A 10,593-nucleotide genomic window follows, 5' to 3' on the forward strand; every position below is an offset into this window, starting at 1 on the left:
TGTGAAAACGGGTAAGATTAGCTATAATGTAATTATCTTAATTTTCACTATCGTTACTTTTTGCCCAGCGAAGCGGGTCATTGCAGCTAGATTCTAGATTACTTACAAAAACAGTCTTTCTATTTCGATTTTCAAAATTTTCGAATTCGAATTGGTTCGATTATAGAACGATTGTAAACGTTCCAGAAAATTGATCAATTTGAAAATAGTTCGTTTGACTGGACGTAAAAATTCTCTAATTAGTCTGGAAACGGAGGACCTAATTCTTGCATTCTGTGAAAACGGGTAAGATTGGCTATAATGTAATTATCTTAATCTTCATTATCGTTACTTTTTGCCCACAAATAAAAACCCAGCGAAGAGGGTCCTTGCAGCTAGTATAAAAATATTTATAGCAATGTCTGAAATGTTATCAATTTAATACACCTAGTACTCAATAAATACAAAACTTAATGAAAACTAAACCAGAAAATTATTAACTTACGAACTAAATTTACATGGAATTATTATCTAAAGAAAGTAAACTAAATAATGAATATAGAATAATCAAGTAAGTCAATATAGCATCAATTAGGTACTATAACTCTAACCAAGCAACAAAATTACAGACTTTTGTCTATAATTTCGTTGCTTGGTTAGAGTTATAGACTTTTGTCTATAATTTCGTTACTTGGTTACTTGGTTACTTTTGTCTATAATTTCGTTACTTGGTTACTTGGTTACTTTTGTCTATAATTTCGTTGCTTGGTTAGAGTTATAGACTTTTGTCTATAATTTCGTTACTTGGTTACTTGGTTACTTTTGTCTATAATTTCGTTACTTGGTTACTTGGTTACTTTTGTCTATAATTTCGTTACTTGGTTACTTGGTTACTTTTGTCTATAATTTCGTTACTTGGTTACTTGGTTACTTTTGTCTATAATTTCGTTACTTGGTTACTTGGTTACTTTTGTCTATAATTTCGTTACTTGGTTACTTGGTTACTTTTGTCTATAATTTCGTTACTTGGTTACTTGGTTACTTTTGTCTATAATTTCGTTACTTGGTTACTTGGTTACTTTTGTCTATAATTTCGTTACTTGGTTACTTGGTTACTTTTGTCTATAATTTCGTTACTTGGTTACTTGGTTACTTTTGTCTATAATTTCGTTACTTGGTTACTTGGTTACTTTTGTCTATAATTTCGTTACTTGGTTACTTGGTTACTTTTGTCTATAATTTCGTTGCTTGGTTAGNCTCATGTCTACGAACGACTGTCCTGTAAATCTCTGAATGTTTTTGCTGGTAATTAGCTGCTGCTGCTGCTCTATGAATCTTTACATAGAATATTATATTTTTGTATTTAGCTGCTGCTGCTCTATGAACGTCTGGATTTTTTGTTGGTATTTAGTAGCAGCTTGTATGAGCTTTATTATTCTAATTGCATTGTAAATCTAGTACGACGTTTTTTAGTACGTTTTTCAGAGCTGAGTATTCTATTAGAATTAAAAATGGATGTTGATAACTTCCATAGGGCAAATAAACATCAAAATGTTCATGAGACAGGTCTTGCATAGAAGTAAAACGCAGTCGCTTCACAGGGATCCCTTCTACACAAAATTTCTCATACAGCTCCTCATATTTCAACAACTATAGTAATTTTTTTATTTATAACAATGTTATATAACATATTTCGTTGCAAATGAATCCGGCGTTGCTCGGGCAAATGATTTGGATAATTTGATAAATATTGTACTTTTGGAAATTAAGTTATTGCTATCAAAAACAAAAAATCGCATCTAAAATAGTACAGTAAAAGCCATTCCTCAGGTTAAGCCTTAATCCTTTCTCTCTCCCCCGCGAGAGGGAATTTCGAAAAATCCCTTATTAGTGTGTATTTTCATGACGTAATAAATTTCACCTGTTTAGGTTCAGCGGTTTGCTCTGGGCGATGATGAGTCAGTCAGTCGGTCAGGTGATGTAATTTTATACATATAGATAGATTGACAATCACTCATTTTTTGTGAATTTTATAGTAATGAATTAATACGATTAATAATCGAAATAATTTCATCAACGATTCAAACATATTGAGCCATTTAAGCAATAAGACTTTAATATAATTAATAATTAATTAAGAAAATTAGATGTATACAGGATAAACATATAGGCTTTATAAAAGTATATATTAGTAAATTTTTATAATCTATGAGGTACAGTACATTTTCATTTAATTGAAAATATAATGTTAATACATTGTAAAAATCATATAAATAAAAATTTTAATTTAATTGCTAAATTAAGAATGTAACTATTCTCCTGGAAGTACTGCTCAGTACATTCGTATAATTAGTAATTTTAATAAGAATATTTTAAATTTATATCACTTTATTTGATAAATCTTAATAAAATTATTTTCATTATCTTCTTGGAAAAATTTTCATCCTCAGTGGTACTTTTGGACGAAGTACTAATTCACTTCCCACAAGAATTCGATCTCGTGGATCTAAAGACACTAAACTATATTTACGTAATACTCGAATGATTATTACTTTTACTAATAGTTGAGCATACTTCTGGCCTATTAATAAATATTTAAGCATTATACATTATCATTTAATAAATTTACAAATGAACAACTATGCGTAGAATAATCATACCTATACAATTTCTGGGTCCTGCAGAGAATGGTATAAATGCAAATGGGTTTCTGGAATGAGAATTTTTCGCAGAAAATCTATCGGGATCGAACACTTCCGGATTTGGAAAAACTGTAGGATCTCTATGAAGTTCGTACAAATACAACATACAAGTAGTCCCTCGCGGAATGCAATAATTGCCTACAGGTTAAAAGTTTAATTATATAAAGTTTAACTATTTAGAAGGCATTTACAACAATGCCACAATCAAACATATTTAAGCAAGTTAGTTAAATATTTAACTGATGAATATTAAATTCTAAAATCTTTCTTTCAGCCGGGTGACAGAAACATTTAAATATAGGTTTACAATTCGTTCGACCAGAATCGACTCAAACTTTTTCCGATGAAAACGTTCACCCTAATAACCGATAATTGGTGACCGTTTTCCTTTAAACCAATAAAAATCAATAGTATAGTTTCTCTAAGTAAGGAGTGATATCTGCCTAGTATGATGATTGCGCGCCTCAAAACTGTGATAAAATATTTATTATTACAAAAATGTAACAATTTAAAATTTATTGTTGATTTCATAGGGCACTTACGTTATGTATAATTAAACTACTTCATCTGCAGAACTGTGACGATAACTAAGATAATAGCTATTTAGACAAGCAATTCCATAACATTTCGTTGAACGAACAATATAACTTACTGTATATTTTCGAATTGTATTTAATACAGTGTGTATATAAAAATAGTACTGTATTATGATTATACAGTACAGATTAAATGTAATAATAATTCAAAAACTGATTTTTATACTAGANTCGGCATAGTTTGCATATTTGGTATTTTTCTGGATCATTTTTTATCCATAGGGCTTGGTTTATTACCCATTGAATAAACTATTGTTGTACAAATTCGAATTGTATTTAATACAGTGTGTATATAAAAATAGTACTGTATTATGATTATACAGTACAGATTAAATGTAATAATAATTCAAAAACTGATTTTTATACTAGAAGACGAAGATACATTGTTTAAGTATATCATGTCACCATTTCAACGTTGTGTTTAAAATAGGAAATACCAATATAATTGACAACGTCCTCTAATGCTAATATTTCAGCTTACATGCATTCCCAGAATTGAATTATGTTTAAAATAATGGCTGACGATTACAATAAAAAAAAAAATGAGAAGGCGATATCAATTAAGACAACATGATGACGACATATTAAGATATTAACGAAAGAGTAGGCTTACTTCCTCGTAGTAGAACTTTCTTTCTGAAACAAGGCAACGAAATGATAATAGTATGTACTGTACTATTGCCACCTTGCTGCATTTGGAAGACAGTTCTCCATTGAACTGTATTGTCTTCCCGTTTTCTGTTAGAATACTGTAGTTTTATATATATGTTTTTGTTTAATTTTACTTTATTACCTTTAAAACTGCCGACAAGAGACGTTCAATATTTTAGTTTCGTCTTCTAAATTAACAGTTTCGTCTTTATCACTCGCCAAAGTAACGGACAGAGAAAGACACTACTATTAATTAGAACTAAATAAAAAAATAAAATTTATGGACACAATTTGTGTATATATTTTTTAACTTTTTCGCTTTGTGAGCACTAATGAAATTCTTTATAGCATTTTCATTATAGTGTGACCAAAAGACTCCAGAAAATTCGTCCTGGACATATTGGACCTCTTCCTCATCACCCGACCATCCCATTATTGGCCCGGCCGACACAACAATAGGTATGATTCAAAATCCCTTTTAGTCCCTTTTTTAAAGTATTGACTATTGTCGCTAAGCGAAAATGGCAAAAATAAGAGCGAAAATAATCAATACTTTAAAAAAGTCTTTATTTTAAAATTTACTAGTAATAGATAAGAATTAACTCTAAATTCCCATTATAACAAAACTAATCATTAAATTACCGACTTGTACATCTTCTAATAAATCTCTCCCTATAAAAGGTATACTCGGATAAATTCGTAAAGATTCCTAAATGAAAAGAACGAAAAAGTATTAAATATTATCTTAAATATAACATTATTTTGTTTAAAATAAACTTTCTTTGATCACGCAATCCAAATATGTAAAATGTTTTAATTGTTCCGGTTGCACAGGACTATCGTTTTCTTCTCCGAAGAACGAGTCAATTTCATCTTGTAATTTTTTCTGTATATCTGGATGAAGACCAAGAAGATAGAGAACCCAGCACAGATTAAAAGCCGTGGTATCGTGTCCCTGTGTATGAAAAATACCTTGTAGAGTATCAATTTATTCTACAAATTAACTAGTAATAATATATTGAAACTAACACCAAACATGAAGAGATTAATTTCATTCAAGATATCTTCTTCTGTCAAACTGCGATCTCGAAAATAATGATGTAGAAGCAGGTCCATGAAGACTTTTTTCTTTTTAAAACTTTCATTGACAGCATTATCATTAAAATCGTGGGATGTATGTGTTGTTGTTAGAAATTCTTGTTTCTTCTCTTCAAATATCTGGATATAATCAGATAAATTTATTTGTTTGATTTATATATTAATAATAATACAATAGAATACAATGGGGCTATAAAAGGCTTTTAAAACCATCAAAAAGCAGAATGCGATGAAAGAATTTTACCTATATTTTCAATGTTGCTAGATTAAAGTCTCGTTTGACTATTGTAGTATGGTTTATATCTATTATAATGATACGATATTGTCAATATGGTTTGGACAGGCATCATTTTAAACGAACATGCACTTTGAGTTTTTGAGGGAGGCATCCTGACTGCTCAAAGATTCAAGAACTACATCCGTAAACTTTATGTAAGACTTTTAAGGGATGCAATTAATCTCAATTTATTTTTATGGCCATAATACTTGTTCACATAGGGCAGTGCTGGTTAATGGGTTAATGAACTTTTCGAGTTTAAGCATATTCAGAGGTTAGATTGGCCAGCCAGGTCTTCTCATCTGGATATGATAGAACTTGTCTGGGATAACCTAGGTAGACGCATTAGGAGTCGTAACTCCCCAGAACTCTCCCCGTGCTAAAAAGCGCTATTTTAGAGCAATGGAATTTATCGTCACAAGACTTCCTTCCTACACATCTTAGTTTTCAACTTTAAAGCTCGTTGTGACAGTTGTACAGTAGTTAGGAGTGACCATTCTCCCTACTGAACTCTTAGTTTTTCGAGGATGGCTGCTTTATTATTGTATATATTCGGCATAGTTTGCATATTTGGTATTTTTCTGGATCATTTTTTATCCATATGGCTTGGTTTATTACCCATTGAATAAACTATTGTTGTACAAATTTTTAAATTTCAGTGAAGTAATATATTTGGTAGAAAATAATAAATTTTATGTTCGTTCACTTAATTTTAGACACTAGTGTAGTTCCTATATTATATATATTATGAGAGCACCATTATTTTTACAGTACTTGTAAAAATAAAGGTGCTCATGCTATTTTTATCCAAATATTTTTATCATTTATGCAATATTCTTCAAAATTATACATTATCTAAAGTTTACTCTGTATAATATTTTTAATAGTAGCAATGTAATTTTTAAAGTAAATAAAATCTTACTTGTTTTCCGAACATCTTGAGACCTTCTGCATGGTATAGAAATTGCTTTCCAGTTGTCGTAAAAAAGAATAAAATATCAAACCATAGCCAGGGTTTAATTGCTCTAGATAAGAACAGTTCTCCTACTCTAAAACACGTAAAATTGTAATATTTAGTAGTATCATCATCTTACGTAACAGTTTTAACAACATAAATGTATACAGTTTAGTTCCTTGCAGAAAATTAAAAGGGTAAGAGTAATAGTTTTCCTTTAATTGATTTACATTGTGGTTTAGTTCTTCATGTTTCATATCATCTTGCCGCTTAGAAATGAATCAGTTCCATTAGTTATTTTCGAAAATTTATTTAAGTTTTGCACTAGACTGTGACAATGTACATAATTTATCAATAAATTTATATACGTTTTTGAAACCAACTATTAAAAACATACCTTTCCAAATTACTTCTATATCCTCTGTCTTGACAAATTTGTGAATTTAATTTTACACCCATTGCTGTTTCTATAAAATATATTGCGTATAAATCAGAATAAAAAAGTTATAGATAAAATATATGATCCAGAAAGTTTGTCACGTACATATTGCATTTCTCCCTCGTCATCCGACCGATCCATTATGGGCCCAGCCGATACCACGATAGGTATGATTCAAAGGCCCTTTTCGTGCCCACAGAGCGAAAATAGTTAAAACTTTAAAAAAGTCTTTATTTTGGAATTTACTAGTAACAGATAAGAATTAACTCTAAATTCCCATTATAATATTAAACGATAACAAAACTAATCATTGAATTACCAACTTGTACATCTTCTAATAACTCTCTCCCTATAAAAGGTACACTCGGGTAAATTCGTAAAGATTCCTAAATGAAAAGAACGAAAAAGTATTAAATATTATTTTAAATATAACATTATTTTGTTTAAAATAAACTTTCTTTTAACACGCAATCCAAATATTTAAAATGTTTTAAGTGTTCCGGNCATCTTTATTTTTATTTGGATCGAGTTTGTTCTTCAGAAAAAATGCAAGAAAGCGTTCACCTACCTCTGTTTATTTTCGGGTTTATGTTTATTATTGTAATTTTAATTCGACATAAACTTTGGCAAGAAGTCATTTCTAATAAAATTTATTATAAATTTTATAGTACTTGAGATTGATAATTTATATAATTAACAATTGAAGGTTGGTGACCTCCTTTCATTTCGTTTTTTCCACTTCGTTTGCAATTCATTACCGCCTTAGGCTTATTTACTATTAAAGGAAACTTTAACCGTATTCACCTGAAGTGTTTATTAAATGTATTCCGAGATTTTTATATTCATTTCCATGAAAACCACAACATAAATTATTGTGAATATGTCTTAATTATATTTATAACAATAATATCTATTTTACTGTGTGCTACGTATATATGTAAAAGTTCTATCTGGATGATAATCTGGCTTATCCAGATATAATATTGGATAAATTAAAATAAATTCTAGTTTAAATTGTAAATAATGTTTTAAAAATTTAACTTTAATTAGCACTTCAAGAAATCTTAAGAATTTACAGAAATCTTTTGTTTCTTGGTTTTTATAAATTGTTGATTATTATAGTTATCTAATTCTTATAAAATATTTATTATAAAGTAAATTTTAATTAATTAACGAGCAATTATTTATTGTGGCGATGTCACAATTTTTTAATCATATTTTTAATTTATTTATCTTAAACTATATGCTCTCCACCTCAAATTAGTAGTGGCTTGCCCCTGTACATTATACTTTCCCTATTAGCAATTGAGTCGTGCCGGTCATCTATCTAACAGCTTTCAGAAAGAAATTTTTGAATTAAAATAACATGATTTCCGGTTTGCATAGGAAATCTGATACAAACCGGACCCTCCAATGCGCAATCGTTATCCTTCTCCTAGTTTTTATGGCATGCAAATATTAACAGCGCATAGATATTTTCATGTCAGAAAAACTAGGAAGAGGATAACGATTGTGAATTAAAATTTTATGTCAAATACAAATTGGAAAAGACAAGAATATTTAAAATATAATCAACTAAAGAAGGGTAATAATCGGCCTGAAATTCACATATACTTTTAATAAAATGTCAATGAACTTTCCAATTGAAAAGTATGGTCTGATAAGACCTTAAATTTTATAACAAATTAAAAATTTTTATTAAAAAGATTAAATACAAAGTTTTTTTATATAGAAGACAAGGGATAAAAACAGATAGAGGATGGAGAAAAGAGAAAAAATTAATGTTCAGAAATAATTTAAGATAAATTTAAAATTATCATCATACTAGCTGCAAGGACCCGCTTCGCTGGGTTTTTATTTGTATGTAATATAGTTTTTTTATATATATAACAGACTGTTTTTCTAAGTAATCTAGAATCTAGCTGCAAGGACCCGCTTCGCTGGGCAAAAGGTAACGATAGTGAAGATTAAGATGATTACATTATAGCTAATCTTAACCGTTTTCACAGAATGCAAGAATTAAGTCCCCCGTTTCTGATTAGAGATCTGGTCCCGATTCTATTTCTGAACGTCTCCTGTTCACGTCAAGTCAAACGAACTATTTTCAACGTTTCTGGAACGTTTACAATCGTTCTATAATCGAACCAATATTCGAACAAATTCGAACAAAACATTCGAAATAGAAAGCCACTTTCAACCACTTTCAGCCTCATATCTCCCGCATCCTTATAGCTATCGAGACGCAACCACCCCTATGCACGAATGGAGACTTGGGGCTACCACCACATACAAACACCATTCACGTGCGATGTGTAGTTTTTGCGGAAAAGTGAAATAGTGAAATATAGGGATATAGGGACATACATGTCCATTTATATATATATAGATATATATATAAATCAATATTTTTAAACACAAATATTACTAAACTAAATTATTTTTCAGCTTTATATTTTATTTTAATATAATTGGTTTTTTTGCATATGATTTCTCCATTTAAAAAAATGCTGGCATGGGCTCTTGATAAACTTTCTTGGCACTCTAACAGAAAGAGACCATTAGGAAGTCCGACATTTTTTAATTATACTAGGATATGAAATGTATGCAAAGGAAGTAATGTTTTTAAATGATGGAAAATTTTTATATATAAAAAATATTTAAGTTTAAGAAGCACTAAGACATATTATTATTAAATGCTAAGTTTAATTTGTGACACCCTGTATACTTCATATTGTTATGGAGAGATTGATCATTACATCGATAATCTCTGTACCAAGATTTGACTGTATAAATAAACTTAAATCAACATTTTGAATAAGTAATTTGATTACGAAAATACGTTTCTGTTAAGTTGTTAGGTTATTACTAATTATAATTATAATAATACAGATAATTAATATAAATTTATATGAAATTGACTAAATTAAAAAGTATATTTAATGAAATTGGTAGATACAATTAAAGTGTATAATTATAATTTACATCATTTGATTTCGATCCTTACTTTTTAAAAAATAAAGTTTATTAAATGAATTCTATTCTCGATCGGAAGTCACGTGATTTCAATTTAAATATTATTCCCTGAAAGAAGTTAGCCAGTCGAACGAGTAAAGCACAGTTATAAAAGAGTAATCGCAACATTAAAAAGTGATATCATATAGAATGACGCCGTCGGCAGAAAACACCACAAAACTCGGTAATCCGTCGCCCGATTTTAACGAAATTTGTTTTATTTTGTTTCTACTCTCATTTGGGGTATAGGATTCTTATAAATGTGATAGTATTTTGCGTCATTTGTTTGTTTAATAGATTTATACGCGTGTGTATTATATATATATATGTAATGTACGTAGGCCTATATGTACAGCACGACATTTTTGGCTAATTAATCGTGTTTAGGAAAAATGTACAGAATAATAAACAAGATTTTGTTCTGAGGAATCTAATAAACGATTTTTGACCAATGAATTCTGCATTTGCAAGTTTTTATTTATTTATTGTGAAATAAAGCTTGTATTGTATTGCATTGCATTGAAATTGACAGAATACTGAAAGGCAGAAGCCACAAATTAAAGTTGAGAAAATGGAGACAATTCCTTTCCGAGATTTTTTATTGCATGAGAATGTCATTATTATTGAATTCATTTTCTTTATGAAATGAGCATGACTTTTAAAAGAAACGCGAGAACATTAGTTTCGGGTTGGCTTAAAAATTGGTGGAGTAAAGCTTTATAATGTATAATAATTATAAAATATAATTAATGTTGTTCAGATGTTGATTAGATTGTTCCGGAATCCACTTCTAAAAGGCAAAATTAGTTTAGTGATGATTAAAATAAGTATTATTAAAATTAATATTTTGTTATAAGACACAGATATGTTTAATTTTATTTTTG

At 29.2% G+C, this 10,593-nt stretch overlaps 1 pseudogene; it reads right to left on the minus strand.

Moving 5' to 3' along the window:
• Positions 1-2,399: 2,399 nt before the first annotated feature.
• LOC111629311 lies at positions 2,400-6,726 on the minus strand (annotated as a pseudogene).
• Positions 6,727-10,593: the final 3,867 nt, after the last annotated feature.

The sequence above is a fragment of the Centruroides sculpturatus genome, unplaced genomic scaffold, assembly GCF_000671375.1.
Source record: "Centruroides sculpturatus isolate CEXI.00-Female unplaced genomic scaffold, Cexi_2.0 scaffold525, whole genome shotgun sequence".
Taxonomy (NCBI): Eukaryota; Metazoa; Arthropoda; class Arachnida; order Scorpiones; family Buthidae; genus Centruroides; species Centruroides sculpturatus.